Consider the following 18,564-nt stretch of genomic DNA (forward strand, 5'->3'; position numbering starts at 1 on the left):
GCCATTTGACTCCTCTTGACAACAAAATACTTTGATATTTGTTATTAAAATTTAAGAGTATTTTATTCAAATAATTATTTTACCTCTAATGAAAACTAGAGCATGTGAAAAGATTTCTGACAGCTGAAAATACAAGCCTACTGTGATTTGAACAATCGAAGCAAAGATTCCTTCTGTAGACATGGGGCTGGGACACACTAGAAAGGAATGGGATGGAGCCTCTGGGAGTGACAATGCATTCTGCATTTTGACAGGGAGAGAGTCTGGAGTTCCTAGGTGTGTACAATTTTCAGAACTCAATGGATGACATAAAATTTGTGCATTCCATTGTATGTAAACTTGATCTCAAAGACAGTAAGGACAAAAATAAATCCTGTCTTCTGGTTAGTGAAACACACACCAGAAGGTGGGGAGATGAGATGACCGATGTGTGCAACTTTGAAATGTACCAAACCTGCGATGGATTGGTGCATAAAATATGATAGTGAAGAGAGGCTGAGGAAACAGGCACAGAAAAAATAGTTTATTGTCAAATTTAGGTGGCAAGTATATACCCACGGGTATTCTCTGTAAAATTTTTTCAACTCCTTTGTTTGAATATGATCCTATGAAAATTCTAGAAAAGGAAAGACAAAAATCTGAAAATAAAAATGGGACCTTTCACAGAAGGTACCCCTTCACCAAACTCTCCCTTAAGGGCTCACGTGTTGACCTTGATGTCTCCAATTGTAAATCAGACAGAAGAGCTACTGCTGGTAAGTCTCCCTCCAAAAAGCTGGAGAAGAACCTAGAGAGAGGAAATAGCCAAAGAGCAGGAGTCAGCCGAAAAGAAGAATGACATCATGGCATGTGTCAGGGAGTGGATGGATTGAAGGTCAACACCCTGAGTGACATTAGCCAGTCCCCAAAGTCAAGGTGGAGGAATGTTTTCTCTGATGTGCAGAAGCTAATCCAAAATAAGGAGGGAGGGGATAACCAGAAATAAATAGATAATAAGTAAATTAAATTAAATTAAATAGAAGGAAGATCAGTGGAGTAGACAAAGAGGAATGAAGGGAGGGGGAGGGAGGGGGGAGGGAAAGACAGGGTGAGTCTGACCCAACTCTCCTGTGCACATATATGAACACACTTCAGTGGATCTCACCATCATGAAATCCACAAGATACTAGTTAAAATAGTATAAAGATCAGAAGAAGAGAGGGAAGGTAGCAGGGGGAGGAAGGAGGAGAGGAAAAGAGGAAGTGGGGGGGACTCAATTAGAACAAATTATAAGCCATGCTTTCATAATGATGTCAAAATGAATACCTGTGTTATGTAAAGCCCACAAAGAGAACAAAAGAAGTAACTGAAAGTGAAAGCAAGTGAAATCAACTCATTTGAATCTCCAAATAAACAAAGTACCAGCTTCACTGATAAAACAGAAGGTATCATGTGTCACTAAATAGAATAAGAGCTGGAGAAAGTTCACAAGATAGAAAGTAATAGAAAAAAAAACCCCAAATATTGTTTCTAACTCTAAATGTAAAACTACTTATGAAAACGGGAAAGAGCAGAAATGACAACATTAAATAGCAAAGCCAAGAGGAACAATAAAAGAGGAATTAACTGAACAAAAAAAGAACAGTAACCTCAAATATAAACTACAGGAAATTTTTTTCAGAATGTTCTAGTGATGAGTAATTTTGTTACAAATATGTCTCCAAGATATAAAAAGCATAGTTTATTGCCAGGCTTCCTTCATTGAGAAAAAAATGTAAAAAAAAAAAAAAAAATTTGCTCTTGACTACTTGACATGACCAGAGCATGTTAGAAAGGGAAGCATCAGCCCTGGCGCCTTATGAAGTGAAGTGCACAAAATATTACTGACAGCTTGAGAATCTTTATAATAAAAGGTTAAAAAATATCTTAGAAAATAGAATTTCATCTATAGCCTCTTAAGAATTTTATTCAGAAAGGGAGATAAATACATCATTATAAATTAACCTATGTTTGATAAAATTAGCAAGTGTAATTCTCCTCTGACCAGGGTGTAGAGGGCTTATCTACTGGACAAACCATCTGCTCAAGAGGGAAATACACAGGACATCTCAAGGACACCTAAGAGACCCTGCTAAGCCCCAGGCCTGGTGGGGCAAGCCAGCCATTATTTTGAAGACTATTTAGGAACAGTTTGACATCTTTTGACCTCTGGCAAATAAACTCACACATCTACAGCCAACTGACTCTCAACAAAGGTGCCCAGAACACAGGTTGGAGAAACCACAGCCTCTTCAATAAAAGATTCTGGAACACTGAAGACCCATACACAGAAGATGGAGACTGTACAAAAGCCAACTCACAATTGATCACAGATCTAAAGACCTGAAACAACTGGAAGGAAACAGGGAGACATTTCAAGATGTTGGTATAGGCCATGATTTCCTGGATGCTATTTCAAAAACATAGGAAACAGAATCAAAGGACAAGTCAGATGTCATCAAACTGACAAGCTGCACATAGAAGAAAACAATTGACAGAATAGAAACAATTTACAGAATAGGAGAAAACATTTGCCAACTATTCAACTAACACAAGTTCAATATCCACAGTATACAACAAACTAAAAAAAATCCTAACAGATATAAATCAATTAAAAACTGGCCAGATGATCTCAATATACACTTCTCAGAAGGAGAGATATTAATAGCCAACAACTATATGGAAAAAAATGCTGTATATCATGAATGTTCAGGAAATGCAAATCAAAACAACAATGAGATCCTATCTATCCCTACTTACAACGGCTATTATGAAAACATTTTTAAAATACTGTCAAGGATGTGCAGAAAAAAAACTTTTACACACTGTTGGTGGGAATTAAATTACTACAGACATTCTGGGAACAGTATGAAAGTTCTGAAAAAAAAAAACTGCAAACATATCTATTGTGTGGTCCACCTGTCCCACTTGTGGGTATGTTTCCAGTAGTGGATGCTCTCAGCTTGCCAAGGAGCTAACCCAATGCCCTTGTTTACTGCAGCACTCTTCTCAATAGCCAAGATTTGGAGCCAGCCTAGCTGCCCATCAAGAGATGAGTGGATAAAGGAAATGTGGTATAGATAATGCACAATGGGAAATTATTCAGCCATAAAGAGGAATGAAATCTTGTAATTTGTAGAAAAATGGGTGGAACTGGAGGACATTCTGTCAAGTAAAATGAGCCAGACACAGAAGGACAAGTAGCACAAGTTCTGTCTCATATACAAGCTAAAATAAGCCATCCTGAAAGCAGAATAGTAAATACTAGATATTGGGAGAGTTGAGGGAGGATGTGGAAAATGGGAGGTTAGGTTTGATCAGCACATACCGTATGCATATGTGGAAACAGCACACTGAATCCCATTAATATGTACAATTAATACATGTCAATAAAAATATTGAATAATTATTTTGACTAGCAGGTTTTTATTGTAATTTAGTGGGCTGCAGTGTGATATTTCCACATATGCACATAGGGTGAACCGCTATAATCCAACCTCCCTTTATCCGCCCTCCACCACACACACCCTTTCCAACCTCTCTTATTCCAATCACTATTCTACTTCTAGCCCAGCTTTTTACCTTAGGAGAGAGAGCATATTATTCCAGTTCCACCCATTTTACTGTAAATGGCAGGATTTCATTCTTCTTTGGGTTGAATTATTATTACCTATACTGTATTTTCTCCATCCATTCATCTTTCAATGGACACCTATCCTGATACCATATTTCACCTATTGTGATAAATGTCATGATAAACATAGTCAAGTTTTTAATATTCTCTGAAACTTGTGATTACCTCTTCAAAAAGGAGCACATGAGGCCTCTGGTTTATAGCATTAATAGGCAAGTCTATTTAGATTGCATTTATTAGTATATTGTTTCTGTTACATTAATGGTAGCTAATTATTGGTTTCCTATTTATGATATAGTTTGTTTTTTAAGAGTTAAAAATTTAATAAAAATTAATAGAAAAACATCAACAAAATTAATAGTATAGGTGGCACATAGTGATGGTATAATCACAAGGCTTTTGTACAAATTATCAAAGTGTTGAGACATCACTCTGAGCCAAAGGACAAGGTCCAAGGGTGTGTTGTGGATTTAGCAGGACTCAGGCAGAAGCCCCAGGCTTATCTACTGGATAAACCATCCGCTCAAGAAGGAAATGTACAGGACATCTCAGGGACACCTAAGAGACTTTGCTAACCCCCAGGCCTGGTGGAGCAAGCCAGCTATTATTTTGAAGGTTATTTAGGAATGGTTTGGCATGTTTTGACCTCTGACAAATAAACTCACATCTACAGCCAACTGATTCTCAACAAAAGTGCTCAAAACACACATTGGAGAAAGCACAGCATCTTCAATGAAAGATTCTGGAAAACTGAAGACCCATACACAGAAGATGGAGACCATATATCTCACCCGGTACAAAAGTCAACTCACAATTGATCAAAGAACTAAAGACCTGAAACAATTGGAAGGAAACAGGGAAAAGGCAGGCTCTCCCCCACTTCTACAGAGTTAATGGCATCGTGTTCTCTCTAGTTTCATGTCAGGCCATCATGAGGGTGATAGATGGCTTCTGGAAGGCACAGCCAGCTGCCACTTCTCCTCCTGTGCACTCTGAAAGCAAAGAGAGAGATGTTTGCTTTCTTTTCGATTTGTGCTAACATTGGACTAAAATATGGGGCCTATTCATCTGCTTGTTTTGACCTCTAGGTTAATTATGTCTTTCCTGCAAAGTTGTTCGAGCTGGTTATTTTTCCATTACTGTTGATAAAGAAAGGATAGATCCAACTTAGATGGAAAGTTTTCTTTTTATCTGAGTTTATATTTTTATCTTGGCTACGTTTGATCAGGAGTGAATATATGTAGCTAAACAGCTCTATTTTAGAATTTAAAAATGCTCTTGTAAAGAAATATAAAATTCTTTTTAAAATGAAAGTCATAATTTCAATGTTCATTAGAAGTATATTTTCTCTACCATACATTCAGAAATAAAACATACATGAGTAATTATAGAAAGTGACATATTTTACAATAATATTTATTCAATCAAGAGTTTTAGATGAGTGATAATTGTTCCATGCAAAAATTACAACCATTAAATATTTTGGTAATCAATTTATGATAATGCTATACATAAATTATCAGATTAAATTAAATAAAATTCAAATCATCAAATCAAGGAAGGAAACCAATAGAGCAATTAAATAGTGCTATAACTAACCAAGTGGATCTTAAAAGCAAGAAAAATTACATTGGAAGGTTTTGAAATTCTGATTTTTTTTTAAGTGAACATATCAAATTTGTGACTCTGGAACTCTGCTTTAATGGAGACATTTGCAGGCATCATTTGTTTTGGTAGATGACTCTGTAACAATCTGATCAACATAAATGCATCTTCACAGCTCAGCAGACCTCGGGCTTCTCCTGCCCCCGACTCCTACTGTCTGGTGTTTCCCAGCTGATTCGTCCAGCATCTGAACCACCTGTTCCTTCAGAGCATGCTCATGCTGAAACTGATAGGCAAGCCATCTGTTTTGATCAACTGCTCTGCCAGTGCTCAGGTCCTTCATTTGTCCCTTGTCTTGTACAAGGCGAGCTCTTCTGAGCTCAGGTGCTGATGAAGGGCTCTCCTGAGGGCGGTTCCTGTTCCCGATGCTGCAGTGTCTCTGATGGCGCAGACACTCTTTATGTCTTTGGCTTTTATTTTCCCTCAGAGTTTATGACATTCCTTCTTCACAATGTGGAGAAAGCACTACAGCTCACCATCACTCTGCTAGAAATTTGAACAAATCCTTCCTGGACGTGGACAGTTTTGTTTTGCAGACGCTGTTCAGCTCGGCTTCCCACATCACATGTCTTACCATCTTTTTTATTGGTTGGCTTCTTTGGATACATTTATAAGAGTCAAGCACCTAAAAATCATAGATAAAAATCAAGTTTTTCTTTGGTAGTATGCTGCCTTCTGCTGGCAGCTCCCTTCAAATCAAGTGAATATTATATATAATATATCTATATAAAATTATTTATAATATAAAATAAATATTGAACACTGGAAGTAATTTGAAAAATGCTTCTCAAATTGGAGCCCTAGTGGACCATCAAAAATACCTTTAGGAGCTGCAAAGATTTGGCTGAGTGTGTACTGAAGAAACTCCCCCAAAACACAGAGCCTCTGATTCAAGTTTTGGTTTCACAGCAGTGCTCATCAGTGAGAAGGTGGTCATCCAAATGATTCATAATTTACACTTAGGTTTAGGTTATCATAATTATGGAAAAATACTTAAGTAATTTCCCCAGAGTAATTATGTCCCTTAGAATAGATCTATAGATCTCAGTTTAAAAAAAAAAAACTGACCAGCTCCTAAATTATCTTTTTACAGGTGAGAAAATAAAGTCCAAAGGAGTAAGGGGGCTTTGTCAGCATCATCAAGCAATTATGGGCAGAAGTCTTGGCAAAAATATTGTGTGTGCGTGCACCTGAGTGTGCATGTACGTCTGTGTATGTGTGTGCTTGTGTGTATGTATGACATAAATTGTACCCATGTGTTTTTCCTTTGCTTTTGATTTTGAAATAGCATGCTAACTTTTCTTTAAAGGCTGTGGTCACACTGAACCCTCGGGCACTGCTTGGAAAGTGGCAGTGCAGTTAATCACGAAGCTGTGTTTATGCTCTTATATATTTCATTTAAGTATCCACGTACCTGTCAAGCTTGTGAAGCTAAAGATCCATATGCAACAGCAGCATACCCCTTCATTCCTGGAAGCCCTCTGTCCAATGCAGAAGATAGAATGAAACATGGAATAAGCAATAAAAGCTAAGTCAAACATGATGTTGATTAATAATACAGTAGTTCAGAGATTGCTTGATTAAGTACTCAAAATATATGAACTTACAATGCATAGGCAATTTTTAGCTATTGGTTATCCAAAGATGCCAGGAGACAGATATCACTGGATACCTTTTATAACCTGTAATGACTGGCAGTTAGCATTTAAGCAAATCAAGGAGTGACACTGTCTGCCCTGGAGTCCAGATCTGCTTCCAGCAGCCCCACAGAGCAATTTCCCATTTCATAAGCTCCACGGCCTGTGGGCCTCTTCCTCTTCTGGGTGACAATGACTCAGTTTATCTCTCACAGTATGTTCATGGAACATCAAATAAATGCAAAAAGTCCCCTGTCATTTCAGGTAGCATTTTTTTTAATAATTTCTACAAAGTTCTAATTTCTACAAAGTTTATAAAAATAAAAAATCATGAAATATGTATAAGTTTATATAATTGGTTATAACTATTATATGGTAATAGTTTATGTAGTTTATATAATTAATAAACCATATACTGTATGTATGTATATATAATTCATATAAGTAATTTCATGCTTAAAACTTAGGAATTAAAGGCTATATACCTTCTTAATGTTTTCAGAGATAGTTTTGAGGTTTTTATTTCTCAATTAATTTTTTTTTGTTAAGTGAGCTTAAGTGTTTTTCTCTAAATTCACATTTAAAACAATACTGAAACGATATTATATGTGTATTGTCAGGCTGTTATATAAGTTTACCATTTTTAGCTCACGTTGGGTTCAATTTTCTGGAGACCACAAGGAGGCAGACTAAGAACAAATGAGAAAATTTTTCCTCTGTAATCACTTTTATCCCTACTGGAAAGTTTCAATATTTACTTTCTCTGAACTGAATCTTTATCATTTTTTCTCCTGACTGTGAAAGCAATCTCACTATTTATTTGCATAGTACCAGCAAACAGCACTAAAACTGTAAACCCATTTGACTGCACATATTTCTCCTCTTATTTTCTTCCCAGAGATAGAAGAAAAACTGTGTTGAAATCATACATTATGTTGGAGAAATAAATTGTCATGGTTTTCAATCCACTTATTTTCCATTAATTAATATTATGTTTTATTTCCAAGAGATAATTTGAATAATATTAACTAAAATTCTTAATGTCTTATTTATTTTCATAGCAATTATATTGATCAATATTTTAAAAATAAATGTTTGTTGGTCTTGCATTTCCAGGAGTCTTATTATGGACTCAAAGTTTGGAATTCATGACACCTCTTTGTTTACCTGAAGATCATTTGGAATCTTGAAAAAGACTTCTAACTGGATCTGTCTTCCTTAGGTAGATATTGTATTTGTGTATAATTATGTATTTAGAAGTCATAACCACTGTGTGATTATGATGGAATTAAATCACTGAAAACCATTCTCTAGAAAATCAAGAAAATGTACATTTGCATTAATTCTTAATAATTTAATAATTCAATTCAAAAGATATTCTCTGAAGATAATTTGACCGTTTGACCTAGTGTAAGTTAGATTCGGCTAATATGTTAAGCTATATCACTTTTAAATTTAGTTCAGTTAGATATGCCAGTCATCTGAAAACCTGCACCCTTAAATGCATTCAAGTGAGATGTGTCACTGAAAGTATGGTGTTCCCTGTCCCTTAATTGTTCCCTATGTGAGCTCTGGCCAGTTAGGATGCCTCTTACACTCCCAGGATCGTCATTTAATCTCATCACCCTTTCTTTCATTTGAGATTTAAAATTCATATTTGGTAATTAATTTACATATAAAATGACGATTTTATCTATAAATAGGAACCAAGCATCTTAGCCTGGGGATTCAGAGTATGTAGGAGAAATTAATTACTGAAATCTGAACTTTTCTACCTGAAAGGCCAACCCACGTGAAATCCTGCTGAACTGAGAATTTTAAAACATCTTTCTGACCTTAGGACTTTTATACACCTCACTTTTTTTTTCTTTTTTCTTTCCTTTTTTTTTCTTTTGAGATGTCTACACTTAGTATTTTTATTTTTAAAAAAATTACAAAGAATGCATACTTGGTTCTTGATTTAAATAATAGAAATCAGTACTGATTAATCAATTTAAACCTAAATTAATTTAACCTGATTTAAACCTAAAATTATTTTTAAATTTATTTATTTATTCTAATTTGTTACACATGACAGCAGAATGCATTACAATTTATATTACACATATAGAGCACAATTTTTCATGTCTCTGATTGTACACAAAATGCGGTCACACCATTCATGTCTTCATACATGTACTTAGGGTAATGTTGTTCATCTCATTCCACCATCTTTCTTATCCCCAGGAAATAAGGCAGAGACTGTTGAAAGCCACAGCCAAAGTGGCCCCAGCAAACTTCCAGCTGCCAGCTGATGATTGGCTCACAGCGGCCCCAGCAACATCTAGCTGATTGGCTCCTCTGCAGTGATGTTCATTGGGCTGTTTCCTTGCCCTTCAGACTGCCAGCTGATGATTGGCTCACAGCGGCCCCAGCAACATCTAGCTGATTGGCTCCTCCACAGAGCTGCTCATTGGGGGATTTCTTTGGCTCTGCCCACGCAACCCAGCCAATCGGCCTCAAGAGTAGGAGGATTGTGGGAGGTGGAGAGGTTGGTGTGGGGGAGAGGCTTGTGGGAAGCCAGTGGTGGCAGTTGGGCTCTGAGGGTTTTTTCTTGAGGAGCTGTTTTGTTTGGCGTTTGTAGTTCTAAAAATAAAGTTAGTTTCTTTTGACAAGTGGCTCCTGAATTGTGCCCAGCCAGACTGCGGCATCTGGTGGTTCGCACGGGGAGTGACTGAGGGTAAGTAAACTGCTCACCCCTGAGGGCAGGGCGAGAGGATGGGTAGCCATTTTAAGATTCCTCTTTTGTTTTGCTTCACTTTTGTTTTAAGTTGCCTGTCCCTGGAGATGAGTGAGTCGGAAGAAAAACCGCTCACATCTGAGGAAAAGCTATTTCCGTCTGAGGAACAGATAGGGAGAAAGGTTATAATGATTTTTTGTTGTTCCATTTTTATTTCATTCTATCTCAGTTTTGTTTGGTGTTATCTTGTTGGGTTGTATTATAGTAGAAATATGGGATCAGAAATTAGTAAAAAACAAACTGAAAGAGTGTTAAGTAAATTGTTAGAGGAAGGAGGCTTCCCAGTAAAATCAAGAGCAGTCAGGGCATACATTGATACAATACAAAAATGTAGCCCATGGCTTTTTAAGAAGGAGTTGTTAGATATATCACAATGGAACCATCATGGTGAAGATTTAAAAAGAGTAGAAAAGAAAAGCCCAGGGACTCTGCCAGTTGGCACATTGCCATTGTGGACAAATGTATCTTGTTTGCTTAGTCCAAAGCCTTCAGTTCAGACAATGATAGAGGAAGGAGAAAACATATTGACTCAAGTAAAAGAGAAGGTCTCTCAAGCTAGTCAGACAGAGGAAAAGATTCAAGTAAAAGAGAAGGTCTCTCAAGCTAGTCAGACAGAAGAAAAGATTCAAGTAAAAGAGAAGGTCTCTCAAGCTAGTCAGACAGAGGAAAAGATTCAAGTAAAAGAGAAGGTCTTTCAAGCTAGTCAGACAGAAGAAAAGATTCAAGTAAAAGAGAAGTTCTCTCGAGCTAGTCAGAGGAAAAGATTCAAGTAAAAGAGAAGATCTCTCGAGCTAGTAAGACAGAGGAAAAGATTCAAGTAAAAGAGAAGGTCTCTCGAACTAGTCAGACAGAGGAAGGAAGTTTAGAGCAGAAAAAGCCATCAGGGGGAAAGTTACAAAAGGAGACTGCTAGTAACACCTTTCTATCACTAGAGGATGTAAGGGTCCAACCAACAGCGCCACCTCTAGAGGAGACTGCTACTAACACCTTTCTATCACCAGAGGATATAAATGTCCAACTAACAAGGCCACCTCCATATGCTGGGAGGCCCCCAATCCCCACAGTTGATAGTTGGGATCCTGAGACAGGATCTCAAGTATTAACATGCCCTGTATTTGAGGTAGGAGGGCAGCGAATTTACCAGGGTTTAATTTTCAAAACACTAAAGGAGCTAAAAGAGGCTTTAACAACCTATGGTCCTCAAGCACCCTTCACTGTAAGCTTGGTCGAATCCATTAACAACTTGAACATGACGCCAGCAGATTGGGCTAAAATGTGTAAAGCTGTGCTAAATGGAGGTCAATACCTGTTATGGAAGGTTGCCAATGAGGAATTTTGCAAGGAGACGGCTAGGTGAAATGCAGCAGCTGGTTATCTTCAGAGAAATCTAGATATGTTGTTAGGAAAGGGACCTTATGTGGGTCAGCAGCAACAAATTGCATATGATCCTGGCGTATACTCACAAATTGCTGCAGAGTCTATTAGGGCATGGAAGACTTTACAAGGACAGGAGGTTTACAAGGTCAATTATCTAAGATAATACAAGGAGCTAATGAACCTTATGCTGAATTTGTAGATAGGCTTATTCAAACAGCTACCAGAATTTTTGGGAATACAGAACAAGCAATGCCATTAATAAAACAACTGGCTTATGACCAAGCAAATTGTTGGTGCAAAGATATCATTAGACCATGGAAACAGGAAGATTTAAACACATATATTAAATTATGTAGAGACATTAATAAACAAGAACAAGTCATGGCAGCTGCAATAAAACAGGCTTTAGATGCCAGAGACATTAATGAACAAGGGCAAATTGTGGCAGCTGCAGTAAAACAGGCTTTATATACCAGGCCAAGAACATGCTACAATTGTCAACAAACAGAACATTTTAAAAGGAATTGCTCAATAGAAGGAGGGTTTAACAAAACTAGGTATCAAAGGAGTAGAATACCGGGTATTTGCCCACGATGCCGTAGAGGGAGACATTGGGCTAATGAATGCCGTTCTCAAACCACCATAGAGGGTACTCCATTATCAAAAAACGAATAAGGACAAGGTGTTTATCCACAATATCATGGACAAAAGCATCAGGCTCTGTTGCCAAAAAATGGACAGGGGGCCCCAGTGCTCCGGGGCCCCAAACCACAAATATACAGAGCACTGTACTAACTCCAGAGATGGGAGTTGAAATCATTCCCACAGGGGTGAAAGGACCTCTTCCCAAAGGAACAGTAGGCTTATTATTGGGATGCAGCTCTTCTACTCTAAAAGGACTTTTGATAAGTCCTGGGGTAATTGATCCCGATTATGAAGGTGAAATAAAAATTATAGCCAGTTCTCCAAAGGGTATATCAGTAATTTCACCAGGAGATAGAATAGCACAGTTACTAATAATACCAAGCCTACATGATAAATTTTCCAGTCATGCTGTAGAAAGAGGTTCCAAGGGATTAGGCTCCACAGGTGTAGATTGGGCTATGCTTTCTTTAAATTTAGATTCTCGACCCATGCTAAAACTAAATATTCAAGGACATGAATTTAATGGGCTACTGGATACAGGTGCAGACCTTAGCATCATCTCTGGTCAAGAATGGCCAAAACATTGGCCATTACAACAAGCCACTCAAACGCTTCGAGGCCTAGGAGTGGCGACTAATCCCAATAGAAGTGCAATGGTATTAGATTGGAAGGATCCTGAAGGATGTGAAGGAACTATACAGCCATATGTATTGGATCATCTTCCCGTAAATTTATGGGGACGAGATGTCTTAGATCAATTAGGTTTGACATTAAGAAATAATATCCATCAAAATGCAGCCACTATTATGGCTAGACAAGGTTTTAGGAAAGGAAAAAGATTAGAAAAACAAGAACAAGGTATAGCAGCACCAATACAAATAGATCAAGGAACAGACAGACATGGGTTGGATTTTCACAAAGGGCCACCGAGACAATAAAAATTACATGGAAATCAGAAAGACCAGTATGGGTTCCTCAGTGGCCCTTGACTAAAGAAAAGATACAAGTAGCCCATGATCTGGTCAAACAACAATTAGCGGAAGGACATACACAAACTTCTGTATCTCCCCATAATACTCCCATTTTTGTCATCAAAAAGTAATCTGGTAAAAGGAGATTATTGCAAGATTTAAGAGCCATTAATAATGAAATGGTCATTATGGGACCTGCTCAATCGGGGATTCCTCAATTGTCTGCTTTGCCAAAAACTTGGTATGTTTTAGTTATAGATATTAAAGATTGTTTTTTTTCAATTCCAATTCGTCCTGAGGATAGTCGAAGTTTTGCATTTACTATCCCTGTACTGAATCATGAAGGTCCTGATTAGAGATATAAATGAAAAGTACTCCCTCAAGGGATGGCTAATAGCCCAACTATGTGTCAAATTTATGTTTGCAAAGTAATCCAGCCACTTAGAAATCAAAATCCTGAACTACAATTCCACTATATGGATGATGTATTATTAGCACACAAAGTTAAAAACACATTGCTAGAATGTTATGCCACACTTACAAACTTATTAAAAAAATTATAATCTAGAGATAGCAATAGATAAAGTACAATTAAATTTTCCAATTAATTATTTAGGAGTTCTATTTTCCTCAACCATGGTTCGTCCACCAAAAATTCAAATACGAGTAGATCAACTTAAATCACTTAATGACTTTCAAAAGTTATTAGGAGACATAAATTGGATAAGGCCTTATCTAGGTATTCCAACAGGAGAGTTGGGACCTTTATTTGATATCCTAAAAAGTCCATCAAATCCAAATTCACTCTGAATGTTAACACCTGAAGCAAGAAAGGCATTAAAAATCATTGAAATCATATATGGAAAATATGAATTTGGATAGATTTGATATAAGTTTGCCTTTATTATTTATTGTACTACCAACAAAAAATATTCCTATAGGAGTATTTTGGCTAGAAGGTCCATTATTATGGATACATTTATCTTATTCTCCTAACACTATTCTTACTAGGTATCCTGAGGCTGTAGGTCAATTAATACACAAAGGAATAAAAACAGCAAAGGGAGTGTTTGGAATTTCTCCCAATAAAATTATTACTCCATATACTATGAATCAAATTGATGAATTAGCTAATGAGTTAAATACTTGGGCAATAATCATGTGCAAATCTAATTTTTCATTTGATAACCACTTACCATCTAATCCTTTATTGTCTTTTTGGTCTTTGCATCCTGTAATTTTTCCAAAAATGACAAGAAAAACACCTATCATGAATGCTCCAAATATATTCACTTATGGGTCAAATAATGGTACAGCAGCAATAGTTACACCTGATCAAACTTTTACATTTTTAGTACCCAAACAATTAGCTCAAAAGGTAGAGCTTAATGCAGTATTACAAGCTTTTGTGATGTTTAAAGATTTAATTTATTTTCTGATAGTCAGTATATAGTTAATGCTATAGTATCCCTTGAAGATGCTGGTAGGATTTCCCCTTCTTCTACTGTTTTCTCTTTGTTTTCCACTATACAAAGTTTAATCTGGGACCGAAAAGATCCATTCTTTATAGGACATATAAGGGCACATACAGGATTGCCTGGAGCCCTTAGTTTGGGCAATGATTTAGCAGATAAAACTACACATGACATACATATTTTCTCTACACTAAAGGAAGCTATAAATTTTCATAAAAGGTTCCATGTCAATGCTAATACTTTACATAAGCGTTTTAAAATAACTAAAGAACAAGCTAGACAAATAATAAAACAATGTCAAATTTGTGTGACCTTTTTACCACAAGTTAATCTTGGAGTCAATCCTAGAGGATGGATACCTAACCATATTTGTCAGATGGATGTCACACACTTGCCAGAATTTGAAAAATTAAAATATTTACATGTTACAGTTGATACTTCTTCTGGATTTTTGATGGGCTCCCTTCATGCTGGAGAAAAAACTAAAGATGTTATAGCTCATTGCTTACAAAATTTTGCCACTGTGGGCATTCCAAAACAGTTAAAAACAGACAATGCCCCTGGTTATACTTCTACCTCTTTTAAACAATTTTGCTCATCATTTGGTATTACTCATATAACAGGAATCCCATACAATCCACAGGGACAAGGCATAGTTGAAAGAGCTCATCAAACTATTAAAATGTACTTATTAAAGCAAAAAGACGGAATTGGGAAGGGGTATATATTCCCTAAAGATAAACTTAAAATAACCCTTTTTACTCTAAACTTTTAAAATTTGGATTCATCAGGACTCAGTGCTGCAGAAAGGCATAGGTGTCCAAAAAATGTACATAAGCCCAAGGTACTTTGGAAAGATATTCTAACAGGACAATGGAAAGGTCCTGACCCAATAATTGTCTGGAGTCGCAGGTCTGTTTGTGTGTTTCCACAGGAAGAACAGCAGCCGATTTGGATTCCAGAGAGATTAACTAAAGCGATTTCTACAGGCCAAAAAGAAGATGATTTGGCTCACATCCATAACAGCTGATATCCAAAACTCCAATTTGGCTATCCTTACATCTGCGACAGAACCAGGATGCTTTTTTAAATATCTATTTTATTATTGCCCGTTCCCATATCATGAAGTTCTATTTTGTTTTTTGAGCTCATACAGACCTAGGTTAATGTTTTGTTGATCAGTTCTTTTTTTTTTTTTTTTGACTATAGAGTTTTTAAACATTGCAATGGAGATTTCACCTATTATAAGGCCTTTACTATTATGTTATGAGTTGTATGTATTATATTATGTGTGCACACTTGTGTTTTGTGTTATACTTTTGAATGTACGTATGTCCATATATCATATATGATGAGCGCTCATGAAAAAATGGATCCAAATATTTTTTTTTATTCACGTGATTTAAATGGTTTAATTTAAATTGGGTAAATAACTGTTAAGAGTTGTTTTAATATGTAAACAAAAAAGGAGGTTAACAGATCTGTTTGTTTACTTTCACCTTTCCTTTTCATTATATTTAATAATTCTCTTCAAGACAATGTAAATTGTTAAGAAATTGTTTTCTTTTAGTGCCTTCTGGAATGTTACACAATTTTTTCTTTAGCCATTATTGCCAGAATTCCGGTCTTCATCCTAGTGCCAGTGAAGACAAAGATAAAACTAATCTACAGCTTCTGAAATAGCCCTCACTGAACTGCTTGCAGAACTTGCCTAAACTATGTGTCACTTGTATGCATTGTGAACTCACTTGTATGCATTGTGAACTATCTGTTGGTGCAGCGACTTGTGGTAGTGTTGGGATATTTTTGCTGATGATGTCATCGGTGGTACAATTTTTCCAACAAGAGCCATCAATTGGCTTGGTGTATCTTCCTCCCTTCTGCTTGTCATGATCGTTCAGCTAAAATTTGGAGGCCAACAGAGGTGAGGCAAAGTACCTCACCCGCACCCCCCTGCTGGTACAAAGACCTCTCCACAGGTGTGGCTGTATACTGGACCGGTAGTCAATGACGAGTAAGATCCAATTACAATGGTACCAACCTAAGACAGGAGGCTAATGCTCTGAGATCAGCTCATCTGAAGACAGGTAAGGACCATATGTAGTATTGGACAACCTAAGACAGGCACAGTCCCTAAGCCACATGCTTGTTGTTTAAACAGAGAGGGGGAGATGTTGAGAGCCACAGCCAAAGGGGACCCAGCAAACTTCCAGCCACCAGCAAACTTCCAGCTGCCAGCTGATGATTGGCTCACAGCGGCCCCAGCAACATCTAGCTGATTGGCTCCTCCACAGAGCTGCTCATTGGGGGACTTCTTTGGCTCCGCCCACGCAACCCAGCCAATCGTCCTCAAGAGTAGGAGAATTGTGGGAGGTGGAGAGGTTGGTGTGGGGGAGAGGCTTGTGGGAAGCCGGTGGTGGCAGTTGGACTCTGAGGATTTTTTTCCTGAGGAGCTGTTTTGTTTGGCATTTGTAGTTCTAAAAATAAAGTTAGTTTCTTTTGACAAGTGGCTCCTGAATTGTGCCCAGCCAGACTGCGGCAAGAGACGCTGTGCCGAACAGAAGAAAAAGTAGGCCCAAATCTTCATCATGTCGGATTAGGCCACAACTTCCTTAATGAGACTCCTAAAGCTCAAGAAATAAAATCAAGAATGAATAAATGGGATGGATTCAAACTCAAAAGCTTCTTCTTAGCAAAAGAAACAACCAGTAAGGTGAATAGTGAGTCTACAGAATGGGAGCAAATCTTTATCACATGCGCATAAGATAATCTCTAGGATTATAGGCCTCACTTTGAATCTGAGATGCAGTAAGCTCTGCAGGGGACCAGCCACTTTTTAGGGAAGGAGTTCTGTCCTCAGGGAGAACACTTCTGGGGATGCCCAGGATCAGAAGAAGGTAACTTTTAGCTTTAGCAGATTAGTCTGAAAGGATGCTAAGTTCCTTTTTGGTTGACATGCATTAACACTGGAATGCATGCCTAATAGCTGTGGGTCTGATGCTGGGCTTGCCAATGTAACAGTGAGATTAACAGGAAACTCAAAGACAAGACCTTCTGAGACCTGAGATGGAGAAACCAAGGTCCGTTGCAAGGACAGGGTGCTGTGGTATGGACTGCAGTAAGCTTTGGCTGTAAAGGGTCACGTGAGAAATGTGTTCTGCATCAATATGTTCCACTCCTTCTCCTTCCATTTCTTCATCCTTCTCTTCTTTCTTAACAATTCTCCATAACGTACAAACCATTCTTAGCTCAGAGTGATACAAAAACATGGCACTATCTGGGTTTGGCCTGCAGGCTGTAGTTCCCAGAACCTGAACAAGCCTGGAGGTAGGGCATGGTCTGCAGGCAGCCAGGAGTAAGGCAAACCCCTACCCTCATCCAGGTCCTGTAAGGGGTCACATGACAAATATGTTCTGTTGAAGTGGTATGCTCAGGTGCTAGTTTACAATTGTTAGATTTGAAGAGAAGGAAAGTACAAAAAGTTGGGGATCTCCAGTTCGTTGCTGAAATGAACTTAACTGTGGCAGTCTTGTTTTGTGGACCTGTTTCAAGTTATTTTGAGAAAATACCTGATAGTGGGATTGCTGGATCTTTGGAAGTTGGAAGGTTTCTCCCTAAGCAGTCACCTTGTTTGGAAATTGTATCATTGCACTGTATTTCATTAAAAATAGCTAATCTAAAAATGTTATGACCCTAATCAAGACATAGGTCAAGCTTTGGAAATGTTAATTTTATAATTTTAGTAAATGAACTCTCTGGCCTGCTTTTGTGGCCTGCTTTATTCCCTCCTGACTTTAATTGTGAAATTTAAATTTCACATTAATTTGTTTAATGTGAAAACATCATAGGTGACTTTTAAATGCACAGCTGTCTGGTCCAAAAGATGTTTCCTTTAAGTGATCATGTTAGTGTTGCTTTTTCCTACCAAAGAAGAAGGGAGGAAAGGGATAGAGAAGGGAAATTGCATGGAAATGGAAGGAGACCCTCAGGGTTATACAAAATTACATACAAGAGGAAGTGAGGGGAAAGGGAAAAAAAACAAGGGAGAGAAATGAATTACAGTAGAGGGGGTAGAGACAGAAGAGGGGAGGTGAGGGGAGGGGAGGAGGGATAGTAGAGGATAGAAAAGGCAGCAGAATACAACAGACACTAGTATGACAATATGTAAATCAATGGATGTGTAACCAATGTGATTCTGCAATCTGTATACAGGGTAAAAATGGGAGTTCATAATCCACTTGAATTAAATGTATGAAATATGATATGTCAAGAACTATGTAATGTTTTGAACAACTAATAATTTTTTTAAAAAAGAAGGAGGGAGGAGATGTAAAGAGGTCAAGTTCCGGACATGGATTAATTC

This window comes from Ictidomys tridecemlineatus, chromosome 3 (genome assembly GCF_052094955.1).
Source record: "Ictidomys tridecemlineatus isolate mIctTri1 chromosome 3, mIctTri1.hap1, whole genome shotgun sequence".
NCBI lineage: Eukaryota > Metazoa > Chordata > Mammalia > Rodentia > Sciuridae > Ictidomys > Ictidomys tridecemlineatus.